Here is a 22926-nt window from a genome sequence, read left to right as displayed (position 1 = left end):
TCTCCTCTCTGTCAATCTCTTCACTGGCTCCCCATTGCTCAGAGACTCCAGTTCAAAACCCTAACCATGGCATACAAAGCCATTCACAACCTGTCTCCTCCATATATCTCTGACCTAGTCTCTCGTTACATACCCACACGCAACCTCCGATCCTCACAAGATCTCCTTCTCTACTCCCCTCTTATCTCCTCCTCTCACAATCGCATACAAGATTTCTCCCGTGCTTCCCCCCTACTCTGGAACTCTCTACCCCAACACATCAGACTCTCGTCGACTGTGGAAACCTTCAAAAGGAGCCTGAAGACCCACCTCTTTCAACAAGCCTACAACCTGCAGTAACCACCACTGCACGACCAGCTCTACCCTCACCTACTGTATCCTCACCCATCCCTTGTAGATTGTGAGCCCTCGCGGACAGGGTCCTCGCTCCTCCTGTACCAGTCGCTGTCACATTGTGTTCAAGATTATTGTAATTGTTCTTGTATGTATACCCCTTTTTCACATGTAAAGTGCCATGGAATAAATGGCGCTATAATAATAAATACTAATAATTATATATACACCTTCCCATCTGCTTGGTTTCCATCTGTCTCCGCCCTTCTTTGGCTCTATGAAGCCAGAGCTGTCAATCAAGGAGTGGAAATTGAGGGAAAACAAGTAAGCAGGAAAGTGTATTTAAATATTTAGTCACACCATGATGTACCAAGCGCCTGTACTTGGTTTGAACCAGGGGCGTAATGATCGGGCTGGTGCGGGTGAGGGGCCCGTCGACGCCAGCGCAAACATCAACTGGATGTGCGTCTATAAGAGTTTTCTTATTATAAAATATTATGTGATGCAATGTGAACTGTGACTTGTCATGTGTGTTAAAGGTGTTAGTGTGTGTAGTGTTACAGTAGAGCCAGTTAGAGTTAATGTTTGGGACTAGCCCGGATTCGGAGGGGATGAATTGCAGGGAAAGTAACAATTTCCTATGAGAGAGTCAGAGAGGGTCTGGAGTACATAGCAAGAGATCCAAAGTGAGCAATGCTGCATTGTGGGGTGACCCAAGTGAGAGGAGACTGAAGAAAAGGGATAGCAAGATCCAGAGCATAAGTGACAAAGAGACAGTGTGACCTTCCGGAGATAGTCATAATAGAGGACGCATAGCAGAGAGACCTGGAGTTGGCAGCTCACAAGGTGACGGGCCTGGACAGGACTGAGTATGAGAGACAAGTAGATTGGCCCAGGTGGGAGTTCCAGAGCGTCAGAGAGCTTGAAGCTAAATTTGGCCATACTAGAACCCTAAGGGGAAAGAAGACGAGGAACTGCGGAGGCAGCACAGGACTCTTGTTAAGCAGGACTGTAAGGCTAAAGCTGGATTGTGATGAAATAGTGAGAAACAGTGGCTATAGAGAACAAGTGTTACGCTCGTAGGTGGCACACGTGGTTTGTGGACCCACTGTGCCACGGACCGGACTTACCTGTCACACCAGGTGTGGGAAAGACTTAGTGCAACACAGAGGGAAAGGGAACCCAGACACTAGGGAAATTTGAAGTGGAGACCTCCTAGTCTGGTCTAGTGTCACTCTGTCTCAACTACCATCCCTATATTGCCTCTTCAGCAATCACCGCACGCGTGCCTCGCCCTGTCTTTCCCTGGCGTATGGTTAAGACTAGGTATGGGAGGAGATGAGCACTAGTCGATCTCCACTAAACTCTATAGACAACAAGCTATAGAAATTCATAGACCACAATAGTGCATATATCCCAACTGGGATCTATTATACTCAATATTAATCAGATGTATACTTATACAAAAGCACTATCCTAAACGGACTAGTTAAATCCCATCGTTTAATTAACACCAAAAAACAAAAACATACAACGAAAGAGGGACTACCATAAAGGTTTTCTTTAGAAAAATGTATAAAGTTTATTATTTAGAAAAGCTTTTAATATAAAAGGCACAAAAAATGGGGGAAAAGTGAACCAGAGAAAAGTGGTAATTAAAACAGCCTCTCACCAAAGCGATGACCCCACCCCAGGGGGCCCCGTTAATTTAATGTAATCGTATTACTCAAGCAAAGACACTGCATAAATCTACTATAGTCATAATAACAGTAAATGGCAGTCAAGGTCAATAAATACTCATATTACACAATTAGTATACCTATATGAACCATCTGGAGAAGTGAAGGGGGTAGTAAATCTAGAGCCCCCTTCAACATCCTATTCCCATACTAATTATCGGTACATACCAGGGACACAGACGTGGTTCTATTCAGGAAGCCTGAGACCAGGGGACCCGTGAAGGGGGGCACACAGGTAAGGTGAAGTGCCCCGACGCGCGTTTCGAACTCCCTTCTTCAGGGGGCATGAAGATGAGGAGAGGTAATAGGTTTATATAGGCGCCATCCGGCGCTCGATTCCGGAAATGGCGCTACTGTCGCCATAGCGACCAGACAACGCCATCCCGCACCTTCCCGGAGCCGGAAGTGACGCATGCATCACCACGGAGACCAAGACGCCGGCCCGCCTCCGCGTCACATGACCCCCGGCAAGGAAGTGCCGGACGTCATTGAAGATACAGAAAGCCGGCGGGCGTCCAGGGCACCGTGACGCGCATGCGTACATGGCTCCGACAAGTCCCAAAAAGATATATACATAGACATTCTCAAGACAGAGTAGAAAATAGATGTGGAACACCAATAAGAAAAGAAAGAAGATGGAAAGGAGAAAAGATTCTTTTAGAAGATAAGACAGATAATGGGCGGACATCTGGAACCATGTCACTAGGGGGAAGAGACATCTCAAATATCCTGGCCTGAAATCCCCGATAATACTATAGAAATGATCGAAGGTTAGTATCTAAAAGAGAGCTCCCTAGATAATTAGCAGAAAGCTAAGCAGCCGTTTATCGAGTATCCTAATGCTCCCAAAGTGACATATCAACAACATAATGACAGATATAACAATGAATGACGCTGATGTCCAAATCCAATTCTTCCTTTCCACAGTTCATTCTGAGAGGTGATCTTTAATCATTTCAGGAGATGTCGACATATATTCTGAAAAGGTGTCCACAATAGCAATAAAGCGTAAGCTCACGGAGATGACACAAAAAATCTATAAGAATAAAAATCAGAATAAGTGCCATCGTAAAAACATATATAAAGGATATTTAAAACTCAAAGTGAATCCACTAAATCCCATGTAAGCGCGCCCGGGCATCCCTGGGCGAATGCGTAAAAAGCGCACTCGCGCAAAGATATCCAGGCGCGTCATGGGCGGTCAGAGAAAGGGGGAATAGCTGATGCCTTCATTGAGCCCATTTGGGTGTAGAGTATTCAGAGTCCAGATCCATCTGGACTCCATCTGGGCCAATCTACGACCCAATTTGCCACCTCGTATACCTGGTACTATACAGTCAATACCTCTTACCTTAAATAATGAGGCATCACCATTATGGTAGGCCTTAAAATGGCGTGGAATGGTTTTCAGAGAGGACGTGTCCGTGTGGTCGACCGCGGCCAATATGCCCAACACGTGTTCCCGGACCCGTACCTTCAATTGGCGAGTGGTCATGCCCACATAAATCAAGTTGCACGGGCAAGTCGCAAAATAGATTACATATTTAGTGGTGCATGTTATGGATTTATTAATCTTATAACTCTTTGATCCGTCTGCTTTGAAGAACGAATCACTACGTTCTACGTTCGGGCATGCCACACATCGGCCACACGGTACACATCCACTCCTCCTAGGATGTCCATCCAAAAAAGTAGTACTTGTCACATCCTCATAATGTGAATGCACCAAGTAGTCCCGAATATTCCTAGACCGTCTAATGGAAATAGACGGTCTATCCGAAACAAAATGTGATAATATTGAGTCAGCTTTGAGGATATGCCAGGAGCGGGCCAAAATACTCCTCAAGCGGGTAAACTGGCAGTTAAAATTGGTGACAAATCGTACTTTTACCCCGTTATCTCTATTAGTTTGACTCCCATAGATTAAGTCATGTCTTGAAGAGAATTTAGCCCTTCTATATGCCCTCTTGATCATCCGCCGGCTATACCCTCTAGCATAAAATCTCCCCTTAAGTTCCGCAGCCTGCCTCTCAAATTCCGCATCCGTGGAGCAGATCCTCCGAATGCGGAGGAACTGCCCCACAGGTACGGCCCGAATCATGTGTCGGGGATGGGAAGAATGGGCATGCAAAAGCATGTTTGTAGACGTAGGCTTGCGGAACAGGGAGGTCTGTAAACAATTGGATGTATCCCTCCTCAAGGAGACATCCAAAAATTCCACTTGATGTGGATCAAATTGATACGTAAGATGGATGTTATAGTCATTGGAGTTTAGTCTCTTAACAAAATTTTTGAGGGATATAGATGAACCCTGCCAGATCATGAGGACGTCATCGATGTAACGAGTCCAAAAAAGGACTCGGCACATCTCGTCCTCACGATCTGACAGGCAGAGGTCCCTTTCCCACAGCCCCAGGAACAGATTAGCATAGGCCGGCGCAAAGGCCGCGCCCATGGCTGTCCCTTGGAGCTGCAGAAAGAAGGACCCCTTAAACGTAAAAAAATTATGATTTAAAGTAAATTCCAGTAGTTCAAGGATAAGGCCCCTTAATGCTACAGGTAATGGTGAAGTACCCAGAAAGAACTCGACTGCGGAGAGACCATCAGAGTGCCGTATATTTGTATATAATGACTCAACATCTGCAGTCACTAAGATCGCATCCTCCTCAACATAGAGACCCTCTACCCTCCTCAACAGGTCCCCAGTATCCTTAAGAAAAGAGGGCAAACATTCGACCAGTGGCTGCAGATGTGAGTCAATCCACTTATTAACATGTTCAAGGAAGTTTCCCACTCCTGAGACAATAGGACGTCCCGGAGGATTCCTAACGTCTTTGTGGATCTTAGGTAGAATATAGAACGTCGGGATGGTTGGTTCAGCCACCAAAAGTGCAGAGGCCAATTCCTGAGTAATCGTGTGATTGGTTACTGCCCGATTAATAATGGTTTTAAGTTCCACCAGAAAGGAATTAAGGGGGTTGTAGGTTAGCTTTTTATAACAGGTCTTGTTGTTTAATTGCCGAAAAACCTCTTTTTCGTACATAGACCTAGGCCAAATAACTACATTCCCCCCTTTATCCGCAGGCTTTATTACAATATCTGGGAGCCCCTGTAGTACTGTTAGCCTCTCTCGTTCCTCCTTTGACAAGTTGTCACGTGAAATAAAACGGGGAACCTTCAACAACTCATCCTCGACAATCTTAACAAAAAGATCCACATTAGCAGATGATGTCAGAGGGGGAAACTTCCTTGAACGTGGACGTATAGAATCTGGGATCTTACCTCCAGCCGGAGTATTGTGTTCGATGGACAACTCCTCTAAAGCCCTCACCGCAGTCTGTTCCTCCTCTGTGGGAAATAAAGAGTGAAGACCACCATCAAAAAAGTGTCTCTTAAAAATAAGGGCCCTTGCAAAAATATGTAAGTCTTTAATGGCCGTAAAGGCATCAAATTGGGCCACTGGCGCAAATGATAGTCCCTTATTGAGAAGGGACATATCAGCTTCTGTCAAACCATAATTACTCAAATTGATTACCTTATAATCATTCTTTTTACGGTCCGGAGATGAGTGATCTTGTCTTTTATATGGATGAAACGTGGCCTCACGTATCCGTTTATTAGATGTCCCAGACCTAGTCACTATCGATGAGGTGGAGGCCTCTGAATAATCGCTTAGTGATGTAACTGAGGTGTTAGATAATTTACGTTTAGAATCAAGGTTTGACATAGCTGGTTTGCGCCAAAGGTAGACCCTCTTTAGATGGTAGTCTTTCATGTCACGGTTGAATTTGGATAATTGTGTATCCTGAATTTTCTTGACTGTGGAGTCCAATATTTTATCAATTTGTATTTCAAAATCAGGGAGTTTTTCGGATGGACACATCGTCTTAAATTCCACTTGCGCCATATCAATTTGGCCATCTAGTTCCTGGATAGTGTGGGAATTGAGATCCACTAGGAGTTGCATCAATGCTAATGAACAGCCAGTGCATGTCTCCTCCCACTTTTTAATGAATGTCTCATCCTCTACCAAAAAGGTGGGTATGACCCGCACACGTAGTCCCCGTGGTACCATTTGGCGGGTCATGTATTTTCCCAAGAAGGCTCTATTCCACCATATCTTAGTACGTTTCACCAGTAATTTTTGAATGATTGATGCTTTCTCTTCCCAGCCCCGGTCCGCAACTGCAGAGACGTCCGTCACATTGCCCCCAAATGCCTGATCGATCTGTGATAGCCAGGATTTTTCCCTGGCTTTATAATCCATAATGCCTAGGAATACAAAAGCTGTGCAGAACACAGTATAAATACTATAGCTATAGAAATTCATAGACCACAATAGTGCATATATCCCAACTGGGATCTATTATACTCAATATTAATCAGATGTATACTTATACAAAAGCACTATCCTAAACGGACTAGTTAAATCCCATCGTTTAATTAACACCAAAAAACAAAAACATACAACGAAAGAGGGACTACCATAAAGGTTTTCTTTAGAAAAATGTATAAAGTTTATTATTTAGAAAAGCTTTTAATATAAAAGGCACAAAAAATGGGGGAAAAGTGAACCAGAGAAAAGTGGTAATTAAAACAGCCTCTCACCAAAGCGATGACCCCACCCCAGGGGGCCCCGTTAATTTAATGTAATCGTATTACTCAAGCAAAGACACTGCATAAATCTACTATAGTCATAATAACAATAAATGGCAGTCAAGGTCAATAAATACTCATATTACACAATTAGTATACCTATATGAACCATCTGGAGAAGTGAAGGGGGTAGTAAATCTAGAGCCCCCTTCAACATCCTATTCCCATACTAATTATCGGTACATACCAGGGACACAGACGTGGTTCTATTCAGGAAGCCTGAGACCAGGGGACCCGTGAAGGGGGGCACACAGGTAAGGTGAAGTGCCCCGACGCGCGTTTCGAACTCCCTTCTTCAGGGGGCATGAAGATGAGGAGAGGTAATAGGTTTATATAGGCGCCATCCGGCGCTCGATTCCGGAAATGGCGCTACTGTCGCCATAGCGACCAGACAACGCCATCCCGCACCTTCCCGGAGCCGGAAGTGACGCATGCATCACCACGGAGACCAAGACGCCGGCCCGCCTCCGCGTCACATGACCCCCGGCAAGGAAGTGCCGGACGTCATTGAAGATACAGAAAGCCGGCGGGCGTCCAGGGCACCGTGACGCGCATGCGTACATGGCTCCGACAAGTCCCAAAAAGATATATACATAGACATTCTCAAGACAGAGTAGAAAATAGATGTGGAACACCAATAAGAAAAGAAAGAAGATGGAAAGGAGAAAAGATTCTTTTAGAAGATAAGACAGATAATGGGCGGACATCTGGAACCATGTCACTAGGGGGAAGAGACATCTCAAATATCCTGGCCTGAAATCCCCGATAATACTATAGAAATGATCAAAGGTTAGTATCTAAAAGAGAGCTCCCTAGATAATTAGCAGAAAGCTAAGCAGCCGTTTATCGAGTATCCTAATGCTCCCAAAGTGACATATCAACAACATAATGACAGATATAACAATGAATGACGCTGGACCCACTGTGCCACGGACCGGACTTACCTGTCACACCAGGTGTGGGAAAGACTTAGTGCAACACAGAGGGAAAGGGAACCCAGACACTAGGGAAATTTGAAGTGGAGACCTCCTAGTCTGGTCTAGTGTCACTCTGTCTCAACTACCATCCCTATATTGCCTCTTCAGCAATCACCGCACGCGTGCCTCGCCCTGTCTTTCCCTGGCGTATGGTTAAGACTAGGTATGGGAGGAGATGAGCACTAGTCGATCTCCACTAAACTCTATAGACAACAAGGATAGACAAACAGGGGGGGATTGCTTAGCTTTAGACGACTCCAGACAAATGCGAACTCGGCCTCAAGCTCCAGAGAGGACGAAGTACTGCTCTTGCTAAAGCCTCACAAGTAGTAATGAATATCTCCGGCACCTCCCTCTCAGAAACACCAGGTATATATACACCCAGGCCAGGGAGTTAATTACCAGAGGGAGGTAGCCGCTAGGTCCTAGAGATAGTCTCTCATCTAAGAAGATGTCTGTAATGCCAAACGTAGAGATCTCCTGCAACCAACTGCAGCGCAACTGTCTGTCTCCTCTGATACACCCGTGACATTACCCTGGAGGCCCGTAACTATGCAGCCGGTAACTGCCACACCAGAGCGGCTTCCCGCAGTACCAGCTGACCCCAAGGGTCAGAGACGATAATTCAGATTCCTAGACAGGGTAGGATGGCCACTTGGGACAGGTTCAGACTGTGCAGACGGGACTGCTACCGGGACAGGTTCAGACTGTGCAGACGGGACGGCCACTGGGCAGGTTCAGACTGTGCTGATGGGACGGCCATTGGGACAGGTTCAAACTGTTAGAAGGGATGGCCACTGGGACAGGTTCAGACTGTGCAGACGGGACGGCCACTGGGACAGGTTCAGACTGTGCAGACGGGACGGCCTCTGGGACAGGTTCAGACTGTGCAGACGGGACGGCCACTGGGACAGGTTCAGACTGTGCAGATGAGATGGCCACTGGGACAAAATTAGATGGGACGGCCACTGTGACAGGTTCAGACTGTGCCGACGGGACGGCCACTCGGACAGGTTCAGACTGTGCAGACGGGACGGCCACTGGGACGGGTTCAGACTGTGCAGATGAGATGGCCACTGGGACAGGATTAGATGGGACGGCCACTGTGACAGGTTCAGACTGTGCCGACGGGACGGCCACTGTGACAGGTTCAGACTGTGCAGACGGGACGGCCACTAGGACAGGTTCAGACTGTGCAGACGGGACGGCCACTCGGACAGGTTCAGACTGTGCAGACGGGACGGCCACTCGGACAGGTTCAGACTGTGTAGACAGGACGGCTACTCGGACAGGTTCAGACTGTGCAGATGGGACGGCCACTGGGACAGGTTCAGACTGTGCAGACAGAATGGCCACTGGGACAGGTTCGAGTACCGTTGATGCGTCCACGGAGTACAGATACCACAGATGTGGTTTCAGGGTAATAGAGCCTAGGTATGATTACAGGGACAGTACAGGACAGGGAAACACTATCATAGACTACGGGAACAGAGGATAAAGGAATGGCTTTAACAAACTAGGGACGGGGGACCTGGCAACATACAGTTGCACACACCAAACCACCTAACAGTAACTATAGGGGTTGCTCAGACACCTCCCAATTGGGGAGGGTGCCTTTTATAAAAGATGCCTCCCAGCTATTGGCTGGCAGGCACCTTACAGGTGTTCACATTGAGTAAATGCCTCCCAGCTGTTAGCTGGGGGCAATTACCACATGTGTACGCTGCCCCTTTAAGAGCAGGGAAGTGCTCGTGCACTAGGCTCGCCGCCAGGAGAGAGTGCGGCGTGCCTTGAGGAAGACAGGAAGCACGCCGAGACCACAGGCAGTGAGTAAGCCGGCATCCCTGCATGGAGGGGGAAGGGTACACCATGCAGGGATGCCAGTCATAACGCTACAACAATAGAGAAACAAAGGTAGTAAACTGTGTGGAGAAAATGCTTTGAGTTGAAAAGGAAACATTCATAAGACTGTGTACCCGCTATCTCTTAGATATATTCCCTACCAAGTTCCCATTCAGTAAAAAGTTTATTTTTGAATGGTGGTCTCACTCATTGAACTGCGAAACACCTGGTCCTGGCAAACCAGCAGCATTGGTTACATACATAGGCTTAGCCCCCTCTCAACACAAGTCCACACACCCAGCCAGGACCCCCACTTTCTCGTAGCGTACCGGGGTGCGACAGACGAGTGGCTCGCCCAAGGCTACCGCCCCGCACCAAATTACAGCTTTTCTGGGGCTGTTTTTTGAAAAAATATGAACATGACCAAACGGAAAAATTTCAGTAAAAAGAAAGCAGCGTATTTTCAACTAAATTGCTTAGGCCGGAGTCACACGAGCGATGACATGGCTGAGTGCTATGCGATAAAAAATTGCATAGCGTTCAGACCAGTGTTACTCTATGGGGCAGCTCAGTTCTGCAATTATTTTCTCACGATGATTTAGCATGAGAGAACAATCACAGCATGCTGTGGGTGCATCCGATAATCAGATCGCACTCGCTCATACAAATCTATGGGTGCGTGTGAAACATTGCACTGCACTCGGATATCACCCAAGTGCAGTGCGATTCCTGCCGACGTCGTTAATGAAAGAGATGGAGAAATCACTTTCTCCGTCCCCTCCGCAGCTGTGCTGCGATTCTCTCATGCGAGAGGATCGAAGCACAGAGCACTGACACTCAATCATTCTCGCAGCAGAGCAGGAGCCGAGGGTCATTAGCATCTCGCATATGATGCTCTCGCATCGGATGCCATACGCTATTGGGACCCCAGCCCTAGTAGAGAACTCAACAAGGGAGTAGTGGTAATTTAAAAAAAAAAAAATCACATTTCTTATATGCTCATTTTTGACATTTCACGAAAACTCTCGCAAGGTACATCCACATGGGATTTATACACACAGTGGCAAAATCCAAACTAAATCGTATAGATTAAGATGCAGACATGCTGCTGATTTACTGCAGATTTTATCCTTTTCATTGCAATGTTGGACATCAGCAGTGATAATTCGCAGAACAAACTGACGTACTGTGGATGACACATTTATCACCAAAGTGCCTGGTGCTGCTCATACTGTAATGAACAGAATCTGTCAGTGTGTAGACCGTGTACCGGGGAGGTCTCTCTCAAAATACAGCGGGCCGAGGACAAAGGATACTTACAGACAATTTGTTAGGGAACAACTTTTTAGTAAGAACAAAAACTGGGTTGTCCCGGCAACGCAAGAAAAGAACACAAACTTCAGACACAATCAGCTCTGACAGCTGGGACCCCTGCGCTGCACAACTGACAGGATCAGTATGTACTACAAGATGAACTATAATTTGCCTAAATGGTGGTTCCGTCTGATGCAGTAACCGAGTGTTACCCAGAACAAGGATGTAATCAGATGGGTGCAAGAAGCGGCCCATGCAGTGGTGCAGCGCAAAAGTTCACAAACTTAACAATGCTCTAGGATTACAATACTGTTTTTCTACGAGTAGCTATACACACGCTCACCCACTGAGGGGAGTATCTAGCTAAGGTTCACCGAGCCCTGCTAGCAAACAATGTCTCTAACTGATAACCTGTGTTTGGTGCCAAACTCTCTCTGCAGATTGTGTGCACGCATCCAACCGGGATCCCTGTGGTGAGGCCTGAGCTCAGGACTTACCGGCCATTAACTGTTCTCTGCAGAAGCTGTGTGATCGTCCGATCGGACATTTAGCTGGGTGACTGTAGCATCGGCGTCTCTGCCTCCTGCTAGGCAGAGACGCCGTCCCTCTCACCTTCCTGTTCAGCGCACGGCATCCTCCAGCGTTCCTTCCCTCGCTGCTGCCGCCGCGCGCTCCTTCCCGGGCACTGTGCTTAGGGCGTGCGCGCGCTCCCCCTCTCTTAAAGGGACCGCGCGCGCCGTCCTAAGGAGTCCCCAGCCATATAAGGCACCTCCTCCAAAATGGAGGTGCCCGAGCAAAGTTGTTGCAAAGCATACTCACCTCTGCTTCAGCCCTCAGGTCCCATTGCCAGCCTGACTACCAGTCCTGTCTGCCTGCTTGTCTTCTCTTCAGCCCGACAGTCTGTCTCCCTCATCCGCCAGTCTGTCTATGGGCAAATCCACCTGCGGACCAGGAAGCAACAGCCAGTTACCTGCCTGCTACCTGCCGTACCTGCTAGCCCGCTCACCTGGGAGCGCTCACCTGCTACCCGCCTGCTAGCCTATCTGGAGGCTCCGCCGTCACTTGCCGTGACCAACTGCCTGCCAGCCAAGAGACTCTTACCCGCTCAGCCGTCACTTGTCGAGACCGCCTGCCTGGCAGCCAAGAGACTCTTACCCGCTCAGCCGTCACTTGCCGTGACCGCCTGCCTGCCAGCCAAGAGACTCTTACCCGCTCAGCCGTCACTTGCCGTGACCGCCTGCCTGCCTGCCAAGAGACTCCTACCCGCTCAGCCGTCACTTGCCGTGACCACCTGCCTGCCTGCCAAGAGACTCTTACCTGCTCTTCCGTCACTTCTCGTGACCACCCGCCTACTCACTACTACCTACCTGTTGTGTCCACCCGCTACTCTGGTCAGTCCCAGCTACCTGACCCGTGGGAGCCACCTGCTCTATTACAAGGTCGTCCCCAGCATAACACCTGCCCCTCGGGGTCCCTCCTAGTTCCAAGGCACAGAGGTTCCACCACCCGGCCCCGTTACAGTTTGCTCGAGCCATGGAACCCGGTGGCACCCAAGCTCCCTCGCTCTCTGACCTGTTCCACGAAGTCTCCCATCAGAGATCCCAGCAGGAATCCATCCTGAACCACCGGCGTAATGTCAACTCCCGCCTGGACACACTGACTGCTCCACCTAGACCTGCCTCCAGTCGTACGACTCACGCCCCGGCAGCGCCGCTGCCCATAAATGCCATGGTACCCGGTCCGGGTCCCCGGCTCTTTGCACCGCCTTTTTTTGGTGGAGATCCCGCCTTGGCTCGAGGCTTCATTAACCAGTGCACCCTGCACTTTGAACTCTTGGCACATCACTTTACCACCGACCAGGCCAAAGTGGCCTTCATCATGTCCCATCTCACTGGGGAAGCACTGGCTTGGCTAAATCCCCTGTGGGAGAGAGGGGATCCCCTGGTATCCAACTTGTCAGCTTTCCTCACTGCTTTCCGGAAAGTCTTCGATGAACCGGGACGAAAGACCTCATCAGCCTCCTCTCTGCTACGTCTCCGCCAAGGGAGTCTCACCATAGGCCAATATGCCATACGGTTCCGTACCCTCGTTTCTGAGCTTGCCTGGGATAACGAGGCCCTGCTGTCCGTCTTCTGGGAGGGTCTTTCCGGTCGGATTAAAGATGAACTTGCCGGTCGGGACATCCCTACCACCCTGGACGACCTGGTGTCACTTGCTACCCGGATTGACATCCGGTTCCAGGAACGTACCAAGGAAACCACCCGTGAGAGAAGGTTTCCCCGCCTTGCTCCTTCCAGAGACCTGTCTCTTCTTCAGTCACTCCCCGGGCGCACTCACCCGAGCCCATGCAGGTCGACCAGACCAAGTTGGTCAAATCACGCCAGGAGTCACGCCGGGCCAAGGGGAGCTGTTTCTATTGTGGTAGCAAGGAGCACCTGATCCGTTCCTGCCCGGAGAGGCCGGGAAACGCCGGTGTCTAGGATCACTCGGAGAGGTCATTCTAGACAAAAGTAAGTCCTCTCCCTCCCTGACTTTGTCTGTCTCTTTCTCCTGGGGAGAGGATCGGCACTTTGAAATCGCCCACCTGGACTCTGGAGCTGCTGGGAACCTCATCTCCCAGTCCTTGGTAGAGAGATACCGTATTCCCACCAAGCCTCTCACTGAACCTTTGTCAGTTACCTCCGTGGATGGTAGACTCCTTCCAGTGCCCATTCTGCTCGTCACTGAACCCTTAACTCTGCAGGTGGGAATGCTGCACTCCGAGAAGATCTCCTTCCATGTGCTATCCGGACTCTCTCACTCGCTGTTGCTAGGTCTACCTTGGCTCCAGACACATGAACCCGTATTGAACTGGCGATCCGGTGAAGTACTCCGGTGGGGTCCAGACTGCCATAAGACCTGCTTGGTTCCGGTTCGCCCAGCTCGCCCTCCGCCTACTCCAGCTAATCTACCCGGTCTCCCGGCTCCATACTGGCCCTATGCGGACGTCTTCGGTTAAAAGGAAGCTGAGAAGTTGCCACCCCATAGGCCATATGACTGCCCGATCGACCTGGTACCTGGCGCCACTCCTCCCCGTGGGCGAATCTACCCGTTGTCTGCGGCCGAAACCCGGGCCATGTCTGAATACATTGAAGAAAATCTGGCTAGGGGATTTATCCGAAAATCTACCTCCCCGGCTGGAGCCGGATTCTTCTTTGTCAAAAAGAAAGACGGCTAGCTACGTCCCTGTATTGACTACAGAGGACTCAATCTAATCACTGTAAAAAACAAATACCCCCTGCCGCTCATCTCCGAATTGTTTGACCGTCTCAAGGGCGCCAGGATCTTCAACAAGCTGGATCTACGAGGAGCATATAACCTAGTCCGTATCCGTCAAGGAGATGAGTGGAAGACAGCATTCAATACCCGGGACGGTCACCATGAGTACCTTGTGATGCCCTTTGGTCTCTGTAATGCCCCCGCTGTCTTTCAAGAGCTGGTCAACGACATCTTCCGTGACCTCCTGTACTCCTGCGTAGTGGTATACCTGGACAATATCTTGGTCTTCTCTCCGGATCTCCCCGCACACCGGAGGGATGTTCGTCAGGTCCTGCTTAGGCTTCGGCAGAACCACCTCTATGCCAAATACGAGAAGTGCCTCTTCGACCAGACCTCCCTTCCATTCTTGGGCTATGTTATCTCCCAGACTGGTCTGCAAATGGATCCCGAGAAGCTCTCTACCGTTCTAAAATGGCCCCGTCCAGAGGGATTGAAGGCGATGCAGCGATTCCTGGGGTTCGCCAATTACTATCGTCTTTTCATCCCACACTTCTCGTCCCGGACTGCTCCTATATCTGCGCTTACCCGTAATGGGGCAAATCCCAAGGTATGGTCGCCTGAAGCCGAGGAGGCCTTCCTTTCCTTAAAGAGAGCCTTCGCCTCTGCCCCCGTCCTGCACCATCCGGACTGCAATAAACAATTCTACCTGGAGGTTGATGCCTCCTCCTCCGGAGCCGGAGCGGTACTCACCCAAAAATCTTCTACTGGGAGAATGGTAATGTGTCACCCTGGCCTGGATGCCACAAAATGTATTAAAGCTGTGTCTGAGAGCAAGGGGGAGGTTCTCTAGTCAGGGGAACATTAGCATGCAATGCCTCCTGTCTCAGGCCAGTAGGGGGAGCAGGCTGCCCCTATAAAAGCTGGTACTGGGGGCAGGGTTAGGGAGAACTTGATGGCCTGTCTCAGCACTGAGACTTGTCCCAGAGTGGAGCAGGGACAGAAAGTTGATTGCACCTAAGAGGAAGTGTGGCAGTAGGAGAGCCACCAGCCAGAGACGAGAGGCGAAGAGAGCCTGTCTTGGCAAATCAGAGACTGACCTTACCAGACTTTGGTGTCTGAGGCTGGAAGGATTCCACATCCCCCAGCAGAGAACCAGTCCGTAAGGGACTGTATATTCCTTGGCCTAAGAAGCCTGGAGGCCCTGCCACAACCGAAAGGACCAGTAAAGCCGTACAAGGCTGGGAGCAGAAAGGAACCCACGTCGCAGGCCATACAGGCGAGAATACACGGAAAGCTCGGAAACGTGAGCTGTTACCCTATCAGGAGGAGATAGCCAGAAGGAGCGCAGAAAGCACGGTAGGCCTACACCCTCACCCTGACCAGGGCCAATTTCCCCGTTGCTCTCAGACATCCAGGTCCCCTCCTAGCTGGGACTGTTTATGGGTCAGTTTACCTGTTTCAGTAAAGACCCTGGACTGCAACCTATTGTCTGTGTGCTCCTTCGCGCCTCCAGCACTACCGGTACTGGGACTCTCACCACCATCACTCCCACCATCCATTATACTGCCCTGGGGCCGCACTTTTCCCGTGGGGAGTCACACTATCCTAGCTGCACACCTCATCAGCCCCAGCGGTCTGCATGCAGCGGCGGTTCCTAATAACCGCAATCCACGGGTGGCGTAGTCGGACATAATCAACAACACGTAACAGACTACCACTGGCCTGACCACCCGGAGCCACGGAACCTTTTTGCCACTACTACTCCCATCGTTCCCCCTATTGCCCGGATCCGAGTGCCCCACGGCCCAGGGTCAGTCAGTAACCTGCGGCTTCTTCTCCAAAATCTTCTCCTCATCTGAGCGCAACTACTCCATAGAAGACCGTGAATTGCTAGCCGTCAAATTGGCACTGGGGGAGTGGCGCTATCTGCTTGAAGGGGCTCTTTACCCGGTGATCATCTACACGGATCACAAAAACCTGGCATATCTCCAAAATGCCCAGAGACTTAATCCTCTCCAGGCCCGGTGGTCGTTGTTTTTTCCCCGCTTCGACTTCATACTTCATTTCCGCCCGGCGGACAAGAACGTCTAAGCTGATGCCTTGTCCCGGTCCTTCCTGTCCTCCAATCAAGAGGAGGAGTCTACGCACATCATTGACACCTCCAAGGTGATGAATGTGGCCTCCTTGGATCTGACTCGTCTTCCACCTGGTAAGACGTTTGTAGCAGTACCAGATCGGGAGAGGGTTCTTCGCTGGGGACACTCTTCTAAACTAGCTGGCCATGCTGGCCAAGAGAAGACCTTCCAGCTCATTTCCCGGCACTACTGGTGGCCTACCCTGCGTAAGGAGGTTGTAGACTTCGTCGCGGCCTGTTCATCCTCTGCCCGTAACAAAGTTCCCAGACATCTACCAGCTGGCCATCTCCTGCCCCTTCCCATACCTGCTGCTCCATGGCAGCACATTGCTATGGACTTTATCACCGATCTTCCTGTTTCTGCCGGTTGTACAGTCATTTGGGTGGTCGCGGACCGCTTTTCTAAAATGGCCCACTTCATTCCCCTGCCTGGTCTCCCATCTGCACCCGAGCTGGCTAAAGACTTTATCCGCCACATTTTCCATCTCCATGGCCTACCCCTCCACATCGTGTCGGATCGTGGGGTTCAGTTCACCTCACGCTTCTGGAGAGCCACATGTAAGCCGCTAGACGTCACCCTGGATTTCTACTCCGCTTACCACCCACAGTCCAATGGTCAAGTGGAGCGGATCAATCAGATCCTGACCAGCTACCTCCAGCACTTCGTTAATCCTCACCATTCGGATTGGGTGGATCTCCTACCATGGGCCGAATTCTCTTATAATAACCATGAGAGCGAATCCTCTTCCAAATCCCCGTTCTTTATAGTTGGTGGCCAACATCCCCGGATTCCAGTTCCTCTCTCCGCTTCTGTGGACAACCCTGCCGCGGAGTCTCTTGTCAGCGAATTTTCTACCATTTGGGAGAGTACCAGGTCCACTCTTCTTCTGTCCTCCGAGCGGATGAAGAGATATGCTGATAAGAGAAGTCTGGATCCGCCTCTATTCCGTCCGGGAGACAAGGTTTGGCTCTCTTCCAAACATGTGCAGCTCAAAGTACCCTACTACAAGTTGGGTCCTCGATTCATCGGTCCCTTCGAAGTCCTCAGGCAAATTAACCCAGTGGCCTACAAATTAAAACTCCCCGCCACCCTACGCATTCCCAACTCCTTCCACGTATCCCTCCTCAAACCCGTTGTCCTTAACACTTTTTCCGACAATCCAGGTACTCCTCCTACTCCGGTTTCTGCTGAGGACGTCTTTGAAGTGGAGAGTATCCTGGCCACCAAGAGGGTAAGAGGGAGAACCTTTTTTCTGGTGGATTGGAAGGGGTTTGGTCCTGAGGAAAGAACTTGGGAACCCAGGGAGAACATCAACGCTCCGCTTCTCCTTGAGAAATTTCTCTCTGGCCTAAAAAAGGGGGAGCCTAAAGGGGGGGGTACTGCAGCATCGGCGTCTCTGCCTCCTGCTAGGCAGAGACGCCATCCCTCTCACCTTCCTGTTCAGCGCACGGCGTCCTCCAGCGCTCCTTCCCTCGCTGCTGCCGGCGCGCGCTCCTTCCCAGGCACTGTGCTTAGGGCACGCGCGCGCGCGCTCCCCCTCTCTTAAAGGGACCGCGCTTTCCGTCCTAAGGAGTCCCCGGCCAATAGCCGGAGGACTTCCCATATATAAGGCACCTCCTCCAAAATGGAGGTGCCCGAGCAAAGTTGTTGCAAAGCATACTCACCTCTGCTTCAGCCCTCAGGTCCCGTTGCCAGCCTGACTTCCAGTCCTGTCTGCCTGCTTGTCTTCTCTTCAGCCCAACAGTCTGTCTCCTGCATCCGCCAGTCTGTCTATGGGCAAGTCCACCTGCGGACCAGGAAGCACCTGCCAGTTACCTGCCTGCTACCTGCCGTACCTGCTAGCCCGCTCACCTGGGAGCGCTCACCTGCTACCCGCCTGCTAGCCTACCTGGAGGCTCCGCCGTCACTTGCCGTGACCGCCTGCCTGCCAGCCAAGAGACTCTTACCCGCTCAGCCGTCACTTGCCGTGACCGCCTGCCTGCCAGCCAAGAGACTCTTACCCGCTCAGCCGTCACTTGCCGTGACCACCTGCCTGCCTGCCAAGAGACTCCTACCTGCTCTTCCGTTACTTCCCGTGACCACCCGCCTACTCACCCAGAGACTGATACCTACCTGTTGTGTCCACCCGCTACTCCGGTCAGTCCCAGCTACCTGACCTGTGGGAGCCACCTGCTCTATTACAAGGTCGTCCCCAGTATAACACCTGCCCCTCGGGGTCCCTCCTTGTTCCAAGGCACAGAGGTTCCACCACCCGGCCCCGTTACAGAGACCGAGGAGAGGGTCTGGAGTTGTCACAGTAGCGCAGTTTCAATCTGTCAGGCTGATGTGACGCTCGCAAGCCCTGCCCTGGGAAGATGGGGTACTCGGAGCCGGGTCAGATGTTGAGAACGGGGATGCAGTCGTGGCCTGGACCCGTTCCGTGCCCAGGGCCGTTACATTGAAAATGATGTTAGGGCTTTCCGGGTTGAGTGGTAATTGTCAACTACGCCACCTGTGGTGTCTGGTGATGCGCCACCAGCGCCGCTACAGTCCGCTGAGGCCTGATGTCATGGCGGCTAAAGTTCTCGCTGCTCCCCACAGGCAGAGCGCGGCCTCAGGGCAGGCAAGGCAGGATGAAGGGGGCAGTCGTAGTAGCGCGGGGAGTGCGGGCACCGCGTCGCGTGGTATGGCGCGTAATGAACAGTCCGGAGGCCATAGGGATGAATTTCCAAGGCTTTACTCACAGTTCTCAAAAGCAGCGCACGGCTTCTCCCTGCTCCTCGTGGAGTCCTGTGGCCACCAGGGACGGGGGTCCGACTACCTCCGAGGAAGTCCAGTGTGAGGTAGCATCCCTACACCAGAGTGTTCCTGCACTACAGACTTTACCCCTTCCCGTCTGTGCGTGTGTAGATAGGCCGGGTCTCCCTCTGAGCTCCTCTCAGGTGTAGGGCTCGGGTGGCAATTCCTCTCCATCCGAGGCCCGGCGGGATCCTCAGGGCCTAACCGGGCTTTCCCGTCCTGGACATAGAGTACGAGGTCGGGTGTCGGGGGCCGGTACCCCTCTCGCAGCCGGAATCCCTCTGAATAGATCAGGTAGTCGAGGACAGGTGGCGTGCTCCGCTCCGTCTGCATCCTCCCCGGGACCCATTTGCTAGGGAGCCACACTCTAAAGCTCCCGGGCCTTCTTGATCCTGGTCCTTGGCCAGGTTGATACATTCCATGACTGCAACCTCCCTCTCGTGCCATAGATCGGGGTACGAGGGCTGTGTCCCATGCCGGTGCAGGCCCACACAGGATCTGCGCTCCCGGAGGGAAGTCACTTTACACACAGTATTTTGACAGCACAGTACGACCACTTAGAAGGACAGGTCCACACAGAACCAAAAGGACCAGCAAGAGCCCCAGATCAAAGATGGCATTCTATTAAATATGAAATTAGAAGTGTCACTAACTAACTGTTCCTCCACCCACACCCACTAACTGGTTCCTACCACTTTGTGTTCCCCAGTCTCCCTGTAACCAGGGGAGCCGCACCTAGTGCATACTAGCTCCCTCTGGTGGAATGTGGTGTTGGATGCAAAAGGCTGGAACACTACCATCACACCAGGCTTACCTCAGAGGAGGAACACCACACTCCATTAAAGAAGTGCAGAATTCCTGTGGCGGCCGAACCCTCAGGGGCGCCACATTGGCGGATGGGCCTTCACGTCACACAGATACCTTGGGGGGAATCCAACTCTGCATCCAACCGTAATCCCCCCCCCCCCCTCAAAGTGATTCTTTCTCTATGGCAGGAGTCACAGGCATAGTTTCACCTTTACTCAAAGTTCTGTTCCACTCCCAGCACGCTGCACACACAGAGCTTTTTGGATGCAGCACCACAATCTGCCTCCTTTCCTCACTACCTGCTTTCACTGACTAAAGCACCATCAAGTTCACCAAAGAGTCCCTTTCAGAGGCAACACAGACCTCTTGTGGCCGGAGGCTGATACCGCAAAAATGTCCACACCTCTCCCTCTCACAAGTGAAAAAAATTGGTCATCAGCACTGCCCCATTAACATTGGTCTGAGTGCTATCTGAGAAAAGAATTAGATAGCACTCATCCAATTTATACGCTCAGGTAACCCTGGCCTTTGTTGAATGTAAAAAAAAAATATGATGCTCCGCTGCTGCCTTGTTTTTAGTTTGGCTGCGGTGAGGACCCTTTGTAAGGGTTTTCATGGCTAAAGCAAAATTTTACAAGTACTGTAGCATGCTAAATCCTTACACACTGTCCGGATTCGGCTCTGCTTGTATGTTTGATGAGATGTCATGTGATTGCTCATATACAATTTGCAAACTTACGGTCACTCACCAACTAATTTTACTTCCTGCTTCTCTCAATGTTCAGTGAAATATTAGCCCCTACTTCATTGAGAGAAGCAGGAAGAGAAGCTGTCGGCACGTGACAGTAAATGCATAAATTGCAAATACAGTGGGTACGGAAAGTATTCAGACCCCTTTAAATTTTTCACTATTTGTTCCATTGCAGCCATTTGGTAAATTCTAAAAAGTTCTTTTTTTTCTCATTAAAGTACACTCTGCACCCCATCTTGACTGAAAAAAACAGAAATGTAGAAATTTTTGCAAATTTATTAAAAAAGAAAAACTGAAATATCGCATGGTCATAAGTATTCAGACCCTTTACTCAGACACTCATATTTAAGTCACATGCTGTCCATTTCCTTGTGATCCTCCTTCAGATGGTTCTACTCCTTCATTGGAGTCCAGCTGTGTTTAATTAAACTGATAGGACTTGATTTGGAAAGGCACACACCTATCTATAGGACCTGATTTGGAAAGGCACACACCTATCTAAATAAGAACTCACAGCTCACAGTGCATGTCAGACCAAATGAGAATCATGAGCTCAAAGGAACTGCCCAAGGAGCTCAGAGACAGAATTGTGGCAAGGCACAAATCTGGCCAAGGTTACAAAAGAATTTCTGCATTACTCAAGGTTCCTAAAAGCACAGTGGCCTCCATAATCCTTAAATGGAAGAAGTTTGGGACCACCAGAAGTCTTCCTAGACCTGGCCGTCCAGCCAAACTTATCAATCATGGGAGAAGAGCCTTGGTGAGAGAGGTAAAGAAGAACCCCAAGATCACTGTGGCTGAGCTCCAGAGATGCAGTAGGGAGATGGGAGAAAGTTCCACAACGTCAACTATCACTGCAGCCCTCCACCAGTCGGGCCTTTATGGCAGAGTGGCCCGACGGAAACCTCTCCTCAGTGAAAGACATATGAAAGTCTGCATGGAGTTTGCTCAAAAACACATGAAGGACTCCCAGACTATGATAAATAAGATTCTCTAGTCTGATGAGACGAAGATAGAACTTTTTTGGTGATAATTCTAAGTGGTATGTGTGGAGAAAACCAGGCACTGCTCATCACCTGCCCAATACAATCCCAACAGTGAAACATGGTGGTGGCAGCATCATGCTTTGGGGGTGTTTTTCAGCTGCAGGGACAGGATGACTGATTGCAATTGAAGGAAACATGAATGTGGCCAAGTACAGAGATATCCTGGATGAAAACCTCTTCCAGAGTGCTCTGGACCTCAGACTTGGCCGAAGGTTCACCTTCCAACAAGACAATGACCATAAGAACACAGCTAAAATAACAAAGGAGTGGCTTCAGAACAACTGTGTGACCATTCTTGACTGGCCCGGCCAGAGCCCTGACCTAAGCCCAATTGATCATCTCTGGAGAGACCTGAAAATGGCTGTCCACCAACGTTCACCGTCCAACCTGACGAAACTGGAGAGGATCTGCAAGGAAGAATGGCAGAGGATCCCCAAATCCAGGTGTGAAAAACTTGTTGCATCATTCCCAAGAAGACTCATGGCTATACTAGCTCAAAAGGATGCTTCTACTCAATACTGAGCAAAGAGTCTGAATACTTATGACCATGTGATATTTCAGTTTTTCTTTTTTAATAAATTTGCAAAAATTTCTACATTTCTGTTTTTTTTTCAGTCAAGATGGGGTGCAGAGTGTACTTTAATGAGAAAAAAAAATAACTTTTTAGAATTTACCAAATGGCTGCAATGAAACAAAGAGTGAAAAACGTAAAGGGGTCTGAATACTTTCCGCACCCATTGTATGTAGTCACATGATGACTGCTTGAACTGACAAGCCAAGCCGAATCTTGACAGTGAGTGTATTATGCACTGTTAGAACTTTGCATGCCACAGAGCTTGCTGAAAATTTGCCCTGGTCCAGAAAACCGTATAAAGGCTAAGTGTAGCGTCGGCGTCCCTGCCCTCTGCCAGGCAGGGACGCTGTTCCCCTCACCTCTCCGCTCCGAGCCCGGCGTCCTCCTCCCGCTCTGCTGGCAGCGCGCGCTCCTTCCCGGCCACGGTGCTTAGGGCGCGCGCGTGCTCCCCCCCTCTTAAAGGGGCCGCGCGCGCCGTCCTAAGGAGTCCCCGGCCAATGGCCGGAGGACTTCACCATATGTAAGGCACCTCCTCCAAAATGGAGGTGCCCGAGCAATGTTGTTGCACTGTTCACTACTCTGCTTCAGCCCTCAGGTCCCGTTTCCAGTTACCTGCCAGTTTCCTGCCAGATTGCTGTCTGATTCCTGCCTGTTATCCGCTTACCTGCTTGCTAGCCTGAGGTCCGACGGTCTGCCTTCCGACACCTGTCAGTCTG

This window comes from Phyllobates terribilis, unplaced genomic scaffold, assembly GCF_046119375.1.
Source record: "Phyllobates terribilis strain yellow unplaced genomic scaffold, ASM4611937v1 Scaffold_11__3_contigs__length_659146591, whole genome shotgun sequence".
NCBI classification, from domain to species: Eukaryota; Metazoa; Chordata; class Amphibia; order Anura; family Dendrobatidae; genus Phyllobates; species Phyllobates terribilis.
This window is presented reverse-complemented; position numbering follows the sequence as displayed.